Here is an 18,363-nt window from a genome sequence, read left to right on the forward strand (position 1 = left end):
TTCATCCATGGCTGTAGACGCCTTATTGACTGGCTGGCTGTACGTTGACATAGCCGCCATATTGCAAGAGGCAAGTCCGCTACGTAAGGCGATACAAGTCGACGAGAACGTGAATTGTCAGAATAGGCAAGGCAAGTTTATTTGTATAGCACAAACGATTACGTTCATTGATTTTAATGCAAGTACCGATACTAAAAACAACAAATGAATGAGATTTTGAGTAAGAATCTGCATTTTTTGACCCAAAATTATTCAATTAGCATTTAAATTTCATCTTCACTTTATACAGTGTGTCTTGAAAGAGACATTTAATTTCTAATTTCCAGAAAATTGTCTGTTAACTAGGTAATCATTTAAATGTTACTGTTCCTTTTAACATTTAAAGGCAAGATAGAAATTAGATTAAAAATTAAATCCACATCAAATCCGCCATTGAACATTTTCTTTTTTTACCCATTTTTAAAGACCTCGAAAAGCCACCCAAACCTAGGCTTGACAAGCTTCTGTAAGGGCGACTTGTCAGTCAATAATAAAACGGGTAAAACCCCATAAACATCTTTACTTTAACTCATAATTATCAAACAATCACAACAGAAGCCTTATGTTCTCAGCAACATTTATAAAACAAAAACAAACCACAGGAGGCATAGGGAACACACAATATGCAAGACTTTTGACAAATAGGAAACTAATTTTTAGGTCAGTTATTTTATTTCAAGTCAACAGAAGAGGATACCTTAAAAATGTGGAGAAAAAAAAGGAAAAATTAATTGAGTTGTAATGAATGCAGTCTATACATTTGAACAATTTTAAACCAGTCAACAGGTTTGGGAATTTTCATTTTCAATATTTTTGGTTAGAATGAGTTATTTTCAACACCAAATTCTTGAGACTACAGATTCTAGCATTTGATTATTAAACACTGTACAAATTAATACAATATTTCATGGATTATCAAAGTTAAGATTTAATTTGATCTTAAACAGGTCAATAATTAGTGGCCTGTCTTGGCCAGGACACTCTTGTTAATGAGGTTCTTGATTCAATGAGGTTCTCCTGGATAAATACATTTTAAAAAAAATCTTCAACAATGACAGAACAAGGGAAAGACGAGGAAGTGAATAAGCCGCCATTGCTGTGGTGATAACCCATTCTAATATATAAGTGTGTTTGAATGAGAGCATGTTTGCAACCAGTTACAGGATATAAAAGAGAATCAGTCGACTTCTGAACTGCTCTAGATGTCATGAAGTGAAAGCACAAAGCTTTTTTCTTCAATCTGTAAACATCACCATATCAGCAAAAACCCACTATCATGCATCCCAAGATGTTTCCTAAAGTAATCTCATATCTACTGTTCTTGCAAGCATAGTAAAGTTAAAACTACATGTACCAACAGATTGTTGGATTAAAATTGTTAGCTGCTGCTAAAGCTACCAGAATCAGATCCTCTTTAACTAAAGTTAGATTTATCAAATTACAGCCAGCATTTTTAATCCAACAATCCCTGCTGCTGTCACAGTCAGCAGGCAACAGGAGACACCACTGTAATGTAAGTAAATTTAGTTTAACTATAGTAAAAATATTGCTCACAAATGGGGAAATTAATTTAGTTCAATTTTGAAATTGTTACACTAGAAAATTATCTTTTTATTGAAGATGTTTTAATCAAACAAGGCAGGAACAACAATTCATGGAAAGGAAAAACCATTCCCAAATCTGCCTGCAAATGTCCTTAGCCCATACTCCCCAGCATTTCCCCTGTCAAGCATACAAACATAAATACAAACATTCACATACATAGTTACACAAACAGACAAGTAATAATGAACACTTTCGCAAGAAAGAAAGAAAAGTTATTGAATCATAATAAGATTTTTAAGAATGACAATACAAACAAGCAACAATGTAGCCTTACAATGCCCATTTTGTCCAAAGAATAATCATTTCCTGATATCAATAACTAAATAAATAAATATGCTTGTAGGGCAGCACACAAATTGTTCTTAGTCATTCAAAAGAAAGAAAGAAAAAAGGTTCATGAGAGAACGTTAAAAGTGGGTGCAAGCATGAACCAGGGAGTCCGCTGTCAAGGAATCCAGTTTAGTTTGGTGAACTGTGGCGCCTCCTAAAGGTCTCTGAGTGTAACTGCACTCAGAGTCCATCATTAACAACCTGCTTTAGTAGACAACCAGAGGAGGTGGAGACTCTGAAACCATGTCGAGGAACAAGGTACAGTCATATCTCTAGATGAGTTTAAACACCTGTGGTCAGCTGAGGAATATTCATGCAGTCTGGAGAGGCTAATTTAGTTTACTCTACATTTTACTATGATTAACTGAAAGCAGGAGACCCGGCCGCGCTGTGGTGACGACATTAGGTCCACCTTTAAAGTACTGTTTTAGGTTTAAAAACAGTTTATAAAAAAGAAAAAACAACAAATCAGATGGTTTTTTTTTTTGTTTTAAAAGCTTAAAAGCACATACTACATAATAAATAAAACCTTACTATTAATATTTCTGCATTAAGAAAGATGCATCTTTAACCACACATGGGGGGGGGGGGGGTACCAAATTATAAGTTCGCCTAGGGCACCAAAATGGCTAGAAGTGGCCCTGTGTGCAAAGCTGCTAGAAGTGACACATACAGGCAGGAAAAGTACAAAATATGGCAAAGAAAACCTGTTTTTCCTTTCCCCAGCTCAATTCAAAACAGCCAAAACTTAAATGTTGTTGGGTGATATTCTGGAAAATGAAAACAATGTTTCCGCCCGACTTCGAACCGAGGGCTTTCGCCTTCGCGTGGCAGGAGAAGGCTGACACCTTGGCGTTGTAGTACCCTTTTTCACCATAACGCTTCTGCCTATGAGAAAATGGCGCTGTTGTAATGTTTTCATTACTTTGGGTCATGAATGTAATCCTATAAACGGAGAATGTGTTTGAATGTGCTGTAGAATAAGATATCGACAAAAACAAATGGTCAAACTGACTTAAAACTACTGCCTAAGCCCGATGTTGAACCGTTACCGGGAAACGAGCATCGCGAACAATAATCTTTTACCTCCTTAACCTTTCTCGTCCATTTTCCATGGTAGCGCTTATCACTCCAGATGTAACATATTTTAGGCCCCTGTAGGAGTTACGGGGGCGTTAGTTTACTCTTTCATAAATGTAAGGAGACCCCGATTCACAGTGATGGTGTCAGAATTTCATCTTCTTACTTCATCGTTTTTGACGATACTAATCTCATGACTTTTCATCTAAAAATGTCAAAATTTTATCTCACAATTTTGACTTTTATCTCACAGTATCGACTTTTTTTTAAATCTCATATGTATGACTTTTATTTCAAAATTTTTCAACATTTCATCTCATTCTATCTCATAATTTTGACATTTTATCTTAATATGAGGTCTTATCTCATATTTACAACTTACTTTACCTTAATTTCGACTTTTTGTTATCTCATTCTTTTCCTTTGTGTCTTGTAATTTTGAGATTTCATTTTGTTGTTTTGACATCTTTTCTCCTAATTTTGAGATTTTATTACATATTTTTTTCTTTTTGGCTCATAATTTCAATTACTTACTCATCTCTCATATCATTTAACCAATTCTTATCTTACAGTTTTGACTTCTTATTTCATAATTATAATTTACTTTCTCAAAATTTCAATTTCTGATTTCATACTTGTTGAACACTGTTGTTCTTGAATGTGCTCTTACACTGACCATTGTCTAGGGGGTGTGGTAAAACTTGTTTCAGGTGCAGCAAATAAATAAATGACTGCTTGCCCCTGCCACGTCTGTGTGAGCATGCCAGTCAAACAAAGCTGATGGCCATTGAGTTATTTTTCCTCTGTCATGTTTTAGTCGGCGTTCCGTCTTTTTTATTATGGCAGCTTCAACAATACTTTTGTCCTTTTAAATTTTTGATTAATCTTTTTATCCCACAATTTTGAATTATTTCATAATTTGACTTTTCTCGTTTTTGTTTTTTTTTTGTCATAATAACTTATCTCACAATTTTGACATTTTTTCTCATAATTCTGACTTAGGTCTCATAAATTTAACATTTATCTTATCATTTTGAGGTTTTCATAATTTAAACGATTTATCTAATAAATCTAACATGTAGCTTTTATTTCATAATTTTGTCGTATTGTAACATAATTTTGACTGTCTGAAAATTTTGTCTTTTGACCTCTGCGCACTGCGCCTCAGCATCCGCTGACCTGCTCCGTCATTTTACATGGCCTACCACTTTGTGGCTGAGTTGCTGTCATTCCCAATCACTTCCAGTTTGTTATAATACCACTGACAGTTGACTGTGGAATATTTTGGAGCAAGGAAATTTCACCACTGGACTTGTTGCACAGGTGGCATCCTATCACAGTACCACACTGGAATTCACTGAGCTCCTGAGAGCGACCCATTCTTTCACAAATGTTTGTAGAAACAGTCTGCATGCCTAGGTGCTTGATTTTATACACCTGTGGCCATGGAAGTGATTGGAACACCTGATTTCAACTAGTTGGATGGGTGAGTGAATACTTTTGGCAATAAAGTGTACGTGTAGATCTTCTATCTTTTAAAATGTAATTGAAAGTGTTTTTGGGTCAGACATTATTTGTGTTTAAATATAAAAAAAATTAAATAAATAAAACCAATAATGTTTCCGCCCGGTTTCGAACCGGGGACCTTTCGCGTGTGAGGCGAACGTGATAACCACTACACTACGGAAACGCTGAGTATGTGATGCGTTCAGGGTACGTAGTTAAAGTGACATCTCAGCATCTGCAGCCACGACTCCGTTATCTTTGTGATGAGAAATTAGAAAACAACGACCGCGTTACATGTAAAAGGCCATACGTGAGGCAACTGAACGAGTAAGCTGTGTAAATCAACTGATTCTTCTTTATTCTGACCCCAAACTAAACTTAAACTAAACCTAAACTTTGACATTGTAGTCCTGCACTTAAATACGTCTTACATCAAAACTCAGTTCTTAACAAATATCATTTGAAGCCACTTTACCAACCTTTTACATATATTCAGACCCAGCATTAATCCATCACAAACAGCAGATAGTGGATATATAAACCTAAAACAGTACTTTAAAAGCGGACCTAATGTCGTCACCACAGCGCGGCCGGGTCTCCAGCTTTCAGTTAATCATACTAAAAAGGAATAGTAAACTAAATTAGCCTCTCCAGACTGCATGAATATTCCTCGGCTTAGCACAGGTGTTTAAACTCATCTAGAGATATGACTGTACCTTGTTCCTCGACATGGTTTCAGAGTCTCCACCTCCACCTAAACACATTGTCCGTTTATAAGATTACATTCATGACCCAAAGTAATGAAAACATTACAACAGCGCCATTTTCTCATAGGCAGAAGCGTTATGGTGAAAAAGGGTACTACAACGCCGAGGTGTCAGCCTTCTCTTGCCACGCGAAGGCGAAAGCCCTCGGTTCGAAGTCGGGCGGAAACATTGTTTTCATTTTCCAGAATATCACCCAACAACATTTAAGTTTTGACTGTTTTGAATTGAACTGGGGAAAGGAAAAACAGGTTTTCTTTGCCATATTTTGTACTTTTCCTGCCTGTATGTGTCACTTCTAGCAGCTTTGCACACAGGGCCACTTCTAGCCATTTTGGTGCCCTAGGCGAACTTATAATTTGGTACCCCCCCCCCCATGTGTGGTTAAAGATGAATATGTCTTAATGCAGAAATATTAATAGTAAGGTTTTTATTTATTATGTTGTATGTGCTTTTAAGCTTTTAAAACAAACAAAAACCATCTGATTTGTTGTTTTTTCTTTTTTATAAACTGTTTTTTAAACCTAAAACAGTACTTTAAAAGTGGACCTAATGTCGTCACCACAGCGCGGCCGGGTCTCCTGCTTTCAGTTAATCATAGTAAAATGTAGAGTAAACTAAATTAGCCTCTCCAGACTGCATGAATATTCCTCAGCTGACCACAGGTGTTTAAACTCATCTAGAGATATGACTGTACCTTGTTCCTCGACATGGTTTCAGAGTCTCCACCTCCTCTGGTTGTCTACTAAAGCAGGTTGTTAATGATGGACTCTGAGTGCAGTTACACTCAGAGACCTTTAGGAGGCGCCACAGTTCACTAAACTAAACTGGATTCCTTGACAGCGGACTCCCTGGTTCATGCTTGCACCCACTTTTAACGTTCTCTCATGAACCTTTTTTTTTTTTTCTTTGAATGACTAAGAACAATTTGTGTGCTGCCCTACAAGCATATTTATTTATTTAGTTATTGATATCAGGAAATGATTATTCTTTTGACAAGATGGGCATTGTAAGGCTACATTGTTGCTTGTTTGTATTGTCATTCTTAAAAATCTTATTATGATTCAATAACTTTTCTTTCTTTCTTGCGAAAGTGTTCATTATTACTTGTCTGTTTGTGTAACTATGTATGTGAATGTTTGTATTTATGTTTGTATGCTTGACAGGGGAAATGCTGGGGAGTATGGGCTAAGGACATTTGCAGGCAGATTTGGGAATGGTTTTACCTTTCTATGAATTGTTGTTTTTTACCTGTTCCTGCCTTGTTTAATTAAAAAATCTTCAATAAATAAAGATAATTTTCTTGTATAACAATTTCAAAATTGAACTAAATTAATTTCCCCATTTGTGAGCAATATTTTTACTATAGTTAAACTAAATTTACTTGCATTATTTCACAGCACTGTACTACACCATTTGGACATTTCTAAGGGAGGAGCAGTATTGTTTTTGACTCTATTTTATGTTTAAAAAATGCATTAGCAAGAGCCGCAATCTAAGTGGTGCAAAGTGGGAATTAAGATAGGTTAAAGGTAGCAAAACTGGTCAAACAGCAGCAAACACGGAGAGAAAAAGTGGCAAAAATGGATGAGAAGTAACCAAAAAATGAGTTAACAGTGGCAAAAACGATCCAAAAGTGGTGAGCACTGAGAGAAAAATTGGAAAAATGGGCGAAAAGTAACCTAAAAATGAGTTAATGGTGGAAAAAAATGGGCTAAAAGCGGCAATCTCTGGGAGAAGAAGTGGCAAAAATGGGGAGCCAAAGTGGCATTATAGGGCAGAAAATACAAAAATGGGTGGGAAGTAACCAAAAAATGAGTTCACTGTGACAAAAATGGTCCCAACATGACAGAAGCAATAAAAGTGTGGAAAATGGGCGAGAAGCAACAAAAAGAAGTGGCAAAAATGGGCTAAAAGTGGCAAACACTGGGAGAAAAATGGCAAAAATGGGCAGAAAATGCAAAAATGGGTAGGAAGTGACCAAAAAGTCAGTTAATGGTGGCAAAAATGGTCCAAGAGTGGCAAAAATGTAGTAAAAAATTAGTGAAAAGTGAATAAACTGGGCAAAAATCAGAAAAAAAGGTGGAAAAACGGCATAAAAGTGTCAAAAAATGGGCGAGAAGTGACATAAAGAAGTGGCAAAAATGGACTAAAATCACCAAACACTGAGGATTAAATGGCAAAAATGGGCAGAAAGTGGCAAAGATGGGTGGGAAGCGACCAAAAATGAGTTAATGGTGGTTAAAAAATGGTCCAAAAGTGGCAATAAAATGGCTGAAATGTGACTTAAATGGGCAAAAAGCATGTAAGAATGGAAAAATGGGAAATACCTTTCATTTAACTGCTCAAGGCAGCTTAAATAGGCGTTGAAAAGGAAGACATTTATATTCATTACAAAATAGAGTAACATCATCAAGAAACAGAGGACATTAAAAAAAGAGCAAGTGATAATAACAAGACTGAGGATTGGACATAATAACTTGAATTTCATGGATGCCAACTGCCGTTAAACACCAGAGAAGAGGAGAAGAAGAAGAAAAGTGACGTCACAGCCAGTTCGGCTGTGCTTCACGTGGAGAGCGGTAGGGGGCGGTGTGTATTTAAACCGGCGCCAACACATGGAAATCTGTTTGAGGTGGCCATGGCGGATCCAGCTGTGAAAGAGTGCTGAATGAGCAGCTAAGAACTTGTTCACAAACATCAAACGCGGCTAAGCTGTCTTTCACCGGCTTGTGGGCACACGAGGAGCCGCTTTGATGAAGAGCAGCATGGGTTTTGGGAGCCTTTGGCTGGAGAGCGACCCGAAGTTGGGCTGTTTCTGTTTGACAGGTGCGTGTGAATGCTTCCGGTTAGCTTGTGCTAGCTCGCTATGCTATAGGCTTTTCAGTTGAAAACATATCATGTTCTCATTTAACTTCCAGTGTAGGAATAAAGCATCTATGTGTTCGCTGAGTCTGTTGTCCACTAGCACTGAAACATCTACGTTGGCATTCCTGATAGCTTGATAATTAAACTGGGGCCTACTATGACTTAAGTCGGCCTGCGTTCAGGCCAGGGAGCATCCTTCACTAAAGTTATTTGTAAGACTATCTTCATTGAAGGTAATCATTATTGTTGCTTCTGCAGGATGGACATCATTGTGGCATGTCAAGGACATAGTGGACCACTGCTGTCATGTTGCAGAGAAGTGATGACTAATCTGCATGTCATGGTGAGAACAGGATAAATACCAATTTTCTACAAACTAATTTGTGCAGATTTTTTAGTGTATATTTTTTCTGTGATTAGGACAGATTTTTAGCATGCAAAAAAATATATTCCTATATTTTAGGGCCTTTGGACGTCCTCCATGTTGCTGACGAGCCTGGTTGTGTTCCAGCCAGTCGGACAAGGACCTGGACTGAGAGAGGGAGCAGGACTTGCTACACCCTCACTATGCACTATGCCCCCGAGTACCTGAACCTCAGGTAAATATTGTTTATTTTAGTGGCTGTTGTTTGCAGATGGTATTGATGCAGGAGTCTAGTCTTTTTAACTGGTACATTCTTATTTAAAGCATGTACAGTTAGAGTTTATTGTCGCTATTATTTTGGTATGCTTAACCCCTCAGGCATCACTTTAATTTACTATCCTTTAAAACCATTAAGAACATAAATGTCCACTTCCAACAAACTGCTACAAAAACTTAACAGATTTATATTTTTATATTTTTTTCTGCCTCTTTTGTCCATAAATCTCTTAAACAACTTGAGCTGTGCTCAAAACTACCAAACATTCAATCATTTTGAGGATTTTAACCCTTTAAATGCCAGTTTTATTACTTAAAGATCAAAAAATGTAATTTGAATGGGACTCAATGGGACGTTTTTGTCCATGAGTGACTTAAAAGGATGGTAGATTTTAAATCAGATGATACACAAAAACTAAATATGCATCAAAGTCAATATTTTGGCTAATGTTTGACATACCCAGGGCTGATTTAACCCCCCCATCTCCAACCTTAGTTATCTGGAAAATAATCAGTTTTGTGTGGGTTTTTTTTTTTAGAAAAAATATGACCATCCTGTAAGTTGTTGCTGCTCATCTCAGTTCAGTCTCTCTAAACCCAAAGAATGAAGCAAAAAAAACTTGGAGTAATTCTGGACAGCGATTTAAATTTTAAAAGCCATTTAAATCAAATCACTAAATCTGCTTTCTACCATCTTAAAAACATCTAAAAAATTAGAGACCTATTGTCAGCATCAAATGCTGAAAAAATTGTACACGCATTTATTTCAAGTAGACTGGACTACTATAATGGCTTATTTACTGGCCTCCCTAAATGCTCTGTTCAGCGATTACAGCTCATTCAGAATGCTGCTGCTAGAGTCCTGACCAGAACAAAAAATTTGAGCACATCACTCCGGTCCTCAGATCCCTCCACTGGCTTCCAGTTCAAAGTAGGATTGATTTTAAGATTCTGCTTCTTGTGTACAAAACACTGAATGGCCTTGCTCCTCAGTACATCAGAGAGATGCTGACAAGTTATACACCAGTGAGAACTCTCGGGTCTACAGGTAGTGGTCTCTTGACCATTCCACGTTCAAGTTCCAAAGCAGGGGCGGCTTCTTTCAGTTGTTATGCCCCAAGTAAATGGAACGCCCTGCCTGCAGACCTGAGAGGGGCTCCAACATTACATATTTTTAAAAGCAAATTGAAAACCTTACTCTTTGCATCAGTTTACTGTTAGATTTCATTGCCTGCTTTTCAGTGTGTGTGTTTGTGTGCATGTTGTGTGATATAAATCTGTGTGGAGAACTTTGGTGTTCATGTTGAGCTTTTACTTCTGCTCAGATTCTGTATATTATGTTCTTGATTTGTAATACAATGATTGTTGCGATCACTTGTTTTGACTGTGAAGCACATTGTGTTGCCTTGTGTATGAAATGTGCTATATAAATAAAGTTTGATTTGATTTGTAATCAAACTGGCATTTAAAGAGTTAAAATCCTGAAAATTATAAAATAATTGTTTTGATCAGAACTGAAGTTGATCAAAAGATTTGACCAAAATTTAAAGGGTTAAAATCCTCCAAATGATTGAATTTTTGGTTGTTTTGAGCACAGCTGAAGTTGTTTAAGAGATTTAAGCAAAAAACAAAACACAAAAAACAAAAAACAAAAAAAAAGAAAAAAAAAAGCAGAAACAAATATTGATATGTTAAATTTTTATAACAAATTTTTGGAAGTGGAAATTTTTGTCCTTAATGGCTTGGTTCCCCTGACCTATTAGAGCAATTGAAATTTGAATTAAAAATTTGCCTCGAAAGAAACTTTGTTGCAAACAATTAGACAGTATGCATTAACACAGTCAAAATGAAGAGCAGAGAAAGAGGAAAAATTTGCCCAAATGGACAAAAATGTCCCTAGTGATGCCTGAGGGTTAACACTCACAGTACTTGTTTGTTTGTTTGTTTTTTTAATGGAGGACTGTTGAATTTCTGGTTAACAGCACTGTACCCTCTTACTGCTTCTGCAGGACTAACGTCACCATGGCATGTCGAGGACATAGTGAACTACTCTTGTCATGTTGCGGAGAAATGATGACCTATCTGCGTTACATGGTATGTACTGGAAAAGAGCAATTTTGTATCCATTACAAACAAAGTAATTTAAAAACAGACAGTTATTAAATTTTGTATGGTTGGGGCAGAGTTTTTGCATGCAAATAAATACAATACTTATTTTAGGAGCCTTGGACCTCCATCTTGTTGCTGTGATGAGCATGATTGCCTTGCAGTTGGACAAAGACCTGGGGCTGAGAGGGGGAGCAGACTGTCTCTACTATTGTGGTATGACCAAGACTGGCCCATACGCAACCCTTTATAAGTGGAAGACTGCTGATTTTCCTGGTTAACAGCACTGTACCCTCTTGTTGCTTCTGCAGGATGGACATCATTGTGGCATGTCAAGGACTTAGTGAACCAGACTGTCATGTTGCAGAGATGTGATGACTAATCTGCATTTCATGGTAAGAACAGGAAAATTGCATTTTTCTATCAATGTTATGCAGATTTTATTTATGTGTATTTTTTGTATGGTTGGGGCTGATATTTAGCCTGAAAATAAGCTTTTTTTTTAAATTTTAGGACCTTTTGACCTCCTCCATGTTGCTGGGATGAGCATAATTGCCTTGCAAGGACCAGGACTAATTACACCCTCCCTAACACACGGGGGCTAAAGATGTCCAAGTACCTGAACTTCAGGTAAAATGTGTTTATATTATTGATTGTTGTTGTTTGCAGATGGTATTGTGCAGGAGTCCACAGTCTGTTTCTTCGTGTGAAGTAACGGGTGAATCAACCAAATCACAAAGCCTAGAAAACGTAAATAGATGCTACATTAGATTTCAGATTGTATGTTGATGTTGCTCAAGGCTGATCCATACAGTAGTCTTGTGTAAATGGAAGGTTAACCCTTAGAGCTCACATGGAATGGATCTGAGCCGCAGGCACATCCCTTTATAGATCACTTGGTAACGTGTTTTTTTTTTTTGTTCTCCGTGCATTCGTCTCTGATGACGGTGTCATCATGAATAACAAGAAGTGACAAGTTTATAAAAACGTTGATAACTTTTGAAAAAATAAGTCATAGCCAATTACTTGTTTTTTTCCTCTGAAAGCTGTCTTTCTTGTCATTTGCTAACCTCAGTGTCTCTGTAGCCCTAAATGACTCTATTTTTAATCAATTTTTAATCAATTTTCGATCACTTACTTCGGCTTTCTGCTCAGGGCATTGCCATGTTGTTTACCGCAATGCATTGTGGGAGTTGTAGTCAACCAGTTGTGTCTCTGCTGCTTTGGGACTGGCACAAATGAATCTAAGTGCAAAAAATTGCGTGGACTTTTCTGTGTGTTGTAAAAAAATTGCTGTGTTTCAAATTCTGATTTGTTTTCTTTTGACTTTAGAGTCCTGTAACTTGTTAAAAATTCAAGTGACATTACTCTAGTTGATATATTCTTAAAGCCCCGGTTGTCCTGGAAAAAAAAAAACACAGGGTTGATGTTTTACAAGCTTTTTAAGACAAAATGTCCAGGCAAGACATGATGGTGAAAAAATAACAGTGAGCTCTAAGGGTTAACAGCACTGTACCTTCTTGTTGCTTCTGCAGGTTGGACATCATTGTGGCATGTCAAGGGCATAGTGAACCACTTTTGTCTTGTCGCAGAGAAGCGATGACCCATCTGCAGTCCAAGGTGAGAACAGAATAAATGGCAATTTTCTATCAATTATATACAAAGTTCTGCAGATTTTTTTATTTATCTTTTATTTTGTGTTGATTTATAAAAATGAGCAATTGAATTTGAGAAATGTACCTTTTTTTTTTTTTACTAGGAGGAAACAAAATAAAAGTTTCATGTGCATCAGCAATCCTTTCCTCTGTTACAGTAAGAGAGAAATGAATTAGTTATGCTGTGTTTTGCAGAGTTAAGACCAATGACACAGAGAGGGAGACTGCCCTTTTAAACCTGTGAACACATGAATGAGAATAAGCAACAACCTTGATAAGAAGCGACTTCCAAGACCACCTTGACATGCATTCATGCTGTCCAGAGTTCCCTGCAGCGCTGCATTCCTTCTCATCACAGTGACACATTTTGGGAATTATCCTTAAATGCTTTCCTGGAGTTCCACTGCCAGAGCTGTAACTGAAGCCCTGAACTTCCCATGCCAATGGGTCCTTCAATTCAGAGGAGGAAGAGACACCAAGGATGGCGGGGGAGGCCTTTGTCCAAGCTGAGGTCTGGAAAACATTCTGCTCCTCGCCCACATACAGGCACTGGACGACAAAACGAATGATGGTAATTGCTGGGACTGACTTTCACGCTATATATGTGCTCTGTTTTGTGCACTAAGCTGTGACGTTGTCTGCTTGATAAATAGTGTAATCCTTGATGTGCCCCCACTCTCTTAAAATAAATGTAAATTATGCCCAATGTAAGCATGCTATCTTTTGCAATATCTACAGCTATACAGCTGCTTATATCCCTCCTAAAGTGAACTTCTTGGCAAAGCTAATTCAAAACAAGTCTGGCCTAAGATAGTTAGCCAACTGTAAACAATTGAGATATTGTAAAACTCTTTTAAACACTCAATATTTTTTATTCCTTCATATCAGTATCGGCCCCCAAAAATCCATATTGGTCTAACCTTAATGTAGAGTTAATACAGATGACATCAGAACAATTTGGTTATGCGTCATATCTCCAAATTGACTGATTAGTAAATCATGTCGAGGCACAGCTGTGAGACTGAGAGTGCCTGAGGAAAATCGGACTATAAGGGGCAGTTTGCATCCTCTTTCGAGGTTTTAAACATCTTGTGTACAACCCAAGTTAGTCATGCATGGGCTCTCAGTACTGCTGACAACTAGGACTTTAACACACTGCACAATCATGAAAAAGAGACAACAAAGCTAAAATCGTAAATGAAACTTGATCAATGTTGGTGTATGACCAAAGGCACTGAGAAGAGGCTAAACCTGTAGCAGCAGCTCTAGACATGAAAAGTTGTCCCTGCAAGAAACCAAATCAGTTGCTTACGATAAGCTGTGCAATTTATCTTATTTTTAGCAAAGAAGGTGAAGTTTTAAACTGTCAAACTATCATTAAAACTTGTGTAAATGAATGAAATTAAATGCTAAACATCTGCAGGTGTATTTGAGATATTCTGATCCTTTTTTTTTTTTTTTTTTAAGCACTCTTTCACATGAAGTCCATCACACATCAGCAATGAAAGACCCTGTGCTGTGAACCTTGATGAAATATCAGGTTAGTGGTTACACTGAACTTCAAGATATTTGTAATAACACTGGAATGTTTTCTTTATTTTAAAATGATTTTTTTTCCCCCTTATTAGGTTCTTTTGAAGAGGATGGAGTGGTGCTCTATGATGTTGACACTCAGATCAGTAAGCGTCCTCTGGATGTGTAGTGCGTCTTTGAGAACACTACACTCAAAAAAAAAACACAAGACAAAAGGGAAACCACTCTGGCCAGGAGGACGCTGCCTCCTGCATGAGTATCTATGGAATGACTGCCTGGACTAGTAGGGCATGGTTCCTTCTTTTTAGCAAGGCCAGACATCCACTCTAATTGTCCAGCAGGCCAAATGTACTGTTGCAGTAACTGTATGCACAGTAACTACAGTAACTGGCATGCACAGTTTTGTTAAGCCCTTTAAAAGTGATGTCACAGGAATAGAATATCTGGGGGATATTAGAGGTCAGTAAGTGGGTAGAAATTGGTAGCAGAGACAGAAAAATGCTTCATTCAAACATTTCTTCTCGTAGGCCACCCAAATAAGAAAACTGTAGACATTCATACAGTCCACATGGTCCCTTGGCTCACAAAAGGTTCTCAATCTTTACAAGGGCAAATTTTGATAACCAATTTTAAAGAGTACATGAAATGAAGTCCTTTGTCTAATAACCTAAGAAATATATCCTTTTAATCAATTTGATAATAAAAACAGATAAAACTGTATAAAAAATGAAATTTCCTTAAAAATTGCAGAAGCTGCTGGTGAGGTTGAAGTGGAAATTTGGTGGGTGTGGCACCATCAGTAGGGCCCATCCAGGCTGCAACAGGATGGCCGGGACCAAAAAATTGGTGCTACCTGTTGTGCCTTCGGCCATGTTCAGCTTGAAGGCCAGGGCTAAGCCTGTACCTCGCGCCGCTGTGTGACCGCAGCGATCACAGAAGGCAGCACACTGCCAAGGCTTCATCAGCTGCTTCCTGTCTGTGTCTTCAGTCTGTTTCACAGCCTGGGCAGCTGCAACTGTAGACACCTAGGTGGTCTGAGCCAGGGCGTAGAGTTCCTGGCGTCATTTTTGTCCTGACTCGACCTGTGGCATGGTTATCCACGGCACTGTCACAACCACAAGATCCAAAGTGTTGGATAATATGATGTTTGATTTGTGCTGGTCATTGAGTGGCCACATTTAGGTTTGACTGTAACTTAGTGGTTGTGTAGTCAGGTGTTTAGGTGTCCACCTGTGGAAGGCTGACTTCCTGGGCGCAGTGAAAGAAACATCTCAGACTGACTTGTGATCATCTGCTTCCTGGTTAGTTTTCATTTACATTCAGGGTTGGGGTGAGAGAAGCATCTGCACTGATCATTAGCTTTCTGTCTGTGGGTTATCCTGAAGGGTCTTGTCACACCCATTGTCCCTGTGCATGGTGCTTCACAGGGCCAGTGAGGCTTGAGGTGTAGAGTCTTGAGTCTCGGTGTATTGTGACTGCAGAAAACGCCTTGGTGTCCTGACAGCTCAGAATCCTGAAACCATATAATTGTGTACCTTTTACACAAACCCCTGAGCTCTCGGTGCATCATGGTTCTGTGGTTGCTGTATGCTAAGAAGCAGGACTCTCCCTTAAGCCTCGCAGGCCTTGTGGACCCCAGGCATGGTGATTTGGGTTTGAGAAGACTCCTCAGGTCAACCTGTAGACAGATGGCTGACTGATTAGTGTGCATGGTTGTCTTATTTTGACCCTTGAATGTGAATGAGACTACCAGGCTGTGGTTGATCACATCTTTGCCAGAGATGGGTGTTTTCACTGTGGGCTAGAACTCAAATTTTCACAGGTAGAATGTGCCTGTTCCCAGCTCCTTTACGTCTTTGTGATTGATTGTTGGTTTGTTATGTGATCCATTAGGACATGTCTATTCAGTCATGTCACAGTTAGGTGATAGGGTGCTTCTGGTAGACATGGTTTGTGGCAGTGAGCATAGACTCAGGATTACTGCTGTCTGACATCTCACTCCCTGTATTGGCAGAGATGGCTAGTTGTTAGCGTAGCATCTTGTGCCCTTTGCATGCAGCATCTGTGGGTAGTGTCTGATTGTCCTGCCGGCTCAGGGGTTTGTTAGAGGTACACTTTCATATGGTTTCGGGATTCTGAGCCTGTGGGATGACCAGATGCCACCTGCACCTGCCGTTTTCAAAACAGCAAGATGGTTAGATAAAGGCTTTACTGGCCTTGCAAGAGTGTTTGTGTAGATTAAAACTTGTTTGACTTTAAGGTTTTGTAAGCATTATTGGATTTGAGTGAGGAAGCTTAGTTGAAACTGCAGCCCCACAATGCCTTTGTGTTTTGTGTGTCTGTCTGACAAGTCCACCGGTGATCGTGTGATGGGCCTGGACTTGGCGAATCTGAGGCCAGTAACGATGTGTCATGGTGAAGACCTCCTAGGGGTCAGTGCTCTGCACTGTTCAGGTTGTGTGATGGTCTGACAGCATTCCATTACCGACATCACATTTCCAACATTTCATTTCTGTTTAATTCCATCCCTGGCTGTTTCCTGGCATCTGGAAGCCCCAGTGTTGCTGATATTAACCTCGGGGTGGTGTTGCCTCTAGTGATCGTTAAAGCGCTCCTCAGCAGCTCGACGTACAGGTGTAGCCCTGACCTCTCTGCTGGATGTGGCCAGAGGCTCTACAGGCAGCAACAATGGGGTCTCGGTCCTCCTGTTGCAGCCTGGACTGGACGACACGGGGTGCCACATCCACAACCTCACCAGCAGCTTCTGCCGAGGAAGCTGGGGCCATTACTAAAATGGCCCCCATCTACCTCAGCCAGGGGGCCAAGGAGCCCGGAGGGGCCTCTACCAAAATGGCCCCCATCTACCTCCGCCAGGGGGCCAAGGAGGCTGGAGGGCCTTCTACTAAAATGGCCCCCAGCTTTCTTGGCTTGAGGGCCATCTACTTCATTTGCTAAAGGCTTTAGCCGTTCCCAGATCTAGGAAGGGTTGGCCTTAACCTCACAGCCTTCCATTTACTCAGGATTTAAAGAACTGGTGCTGAACTACTGGTTGACAAAAAGATGGAGTGGTACAGTCAGCACACAGTATATTAGCTGCCTTTAAAACACAATGCTACTTTCATTATACAAGGAATGAGTGAATTCCACCACGTTGATTCACTTTCAGTGTGCACACAGTGAAATGCAGCATGTTTTGTTTGCTTGGCCTTGCATAGCAGTGTCATCTCATTGAATTATATCTGTTTTTTCACAATGAAAGCTCACGAGCTGCAGCTTGTCAGTGTGCTTGATCTCTGCTACTACCATATCTCTACGTCTGCCTGAACAAATGTCTTAAGACTGCTCAGTGTTTGGGGGTAAATAGTCTCACACTTGTAGAGTATAGACTTGTGTCTTGTTAACCACGTTATCCCTGAAGTAGAGGCAAAACAACAGGATTCGATGACTAATTTTGTTAAAAACCTTAGGCCTATTTTTGTTTAGATTTATCTTTATTTTCATTAACAACAATTTTGTTTTGTTTTGTTTTTGGATTTTTAGTTGGTTGTAGGGCAAAATGTAGATGACATCAGCCTGGCCCACTGCAGTTTCAGATTGCCAAAGGTGCAATTTTTATTCAACCTGAGTGTGTCAAATACCATTTTAACACAGCATCTTGCAAGCATTTGTTTGTTTTTTCTAGAATAATTAGCAAAAATTATTTGTTCCCTTCAGTACAAAAACAATCATATCAAATTTGCAGTACAAGTCAAAATATATATTTTAAGATGGTTATTTTTCCAGAATTTTTCAGCCCTAGTGTTATCTACCCAGTATGGTATTTGTTACAATACAGAATCATTTATTGCTCTGTTTTATTAAAAAACAAGATGACGAATTTAAAAATCCCATATTAAATGGCAATCAAAATTTTGGGAAAAAATCACACGTGAATAATTTTGCTCCAAACTAGGGCTGAAGGATTTGGGAAAATTTATCATAATATATTTTGTTCTATATATATTTTTTCTCCTTTTGTTCTATTATCTTCTAAGTTTTTCCATTTTAGTCCAGCTGCCTTGTTTCCTTGTCACAATGCCTTAATGGCATTTCTCTATTCAACGTTTAATCTTTGGTTCACTATTATTTTTTGTTGTTCAAGTTTTGAAGTCGTCACATAAAGTGTTATCACAATGAACTTTAATTGACAACTGGATAATCTCTCGTCTCTAGATTGTTTCTGTCGGTCTTGCAAATT

At 38.6% G+C, this 18,363-nt stretch overlaps 1 non-coding gene across 1 annotated transcript; it reads right to left on the reverse strand.

Annotated features, from left to right (window-relative positions):
• Positions 1-4,671: 4,671 nt before the first annotated feature.
• Positions 4,672-4,744, reverse strand: trnav-cac. The gene has a single exon. It is a non-coding gene; the product is annotated as a tRNA-Val (tRNA).
• Positions 4,745-18,363: the final 13,619 nt, after the last annotated feature.

The sequence above is a fragment of the Cheilinus undulatus genome, linkage group 12 (genome assembly GCF_018320785.1).
Source record: "Cheilinus undulatus linkage group 12, ASM1832078v1, whole genome shotgun sequence".
Taxonomy (NCBI): Eukaryota; Metazoa; Chordata; class Actinopteri; order Labriformes; family Labridae; genus Cheilinus; species Cheilinus undulatus.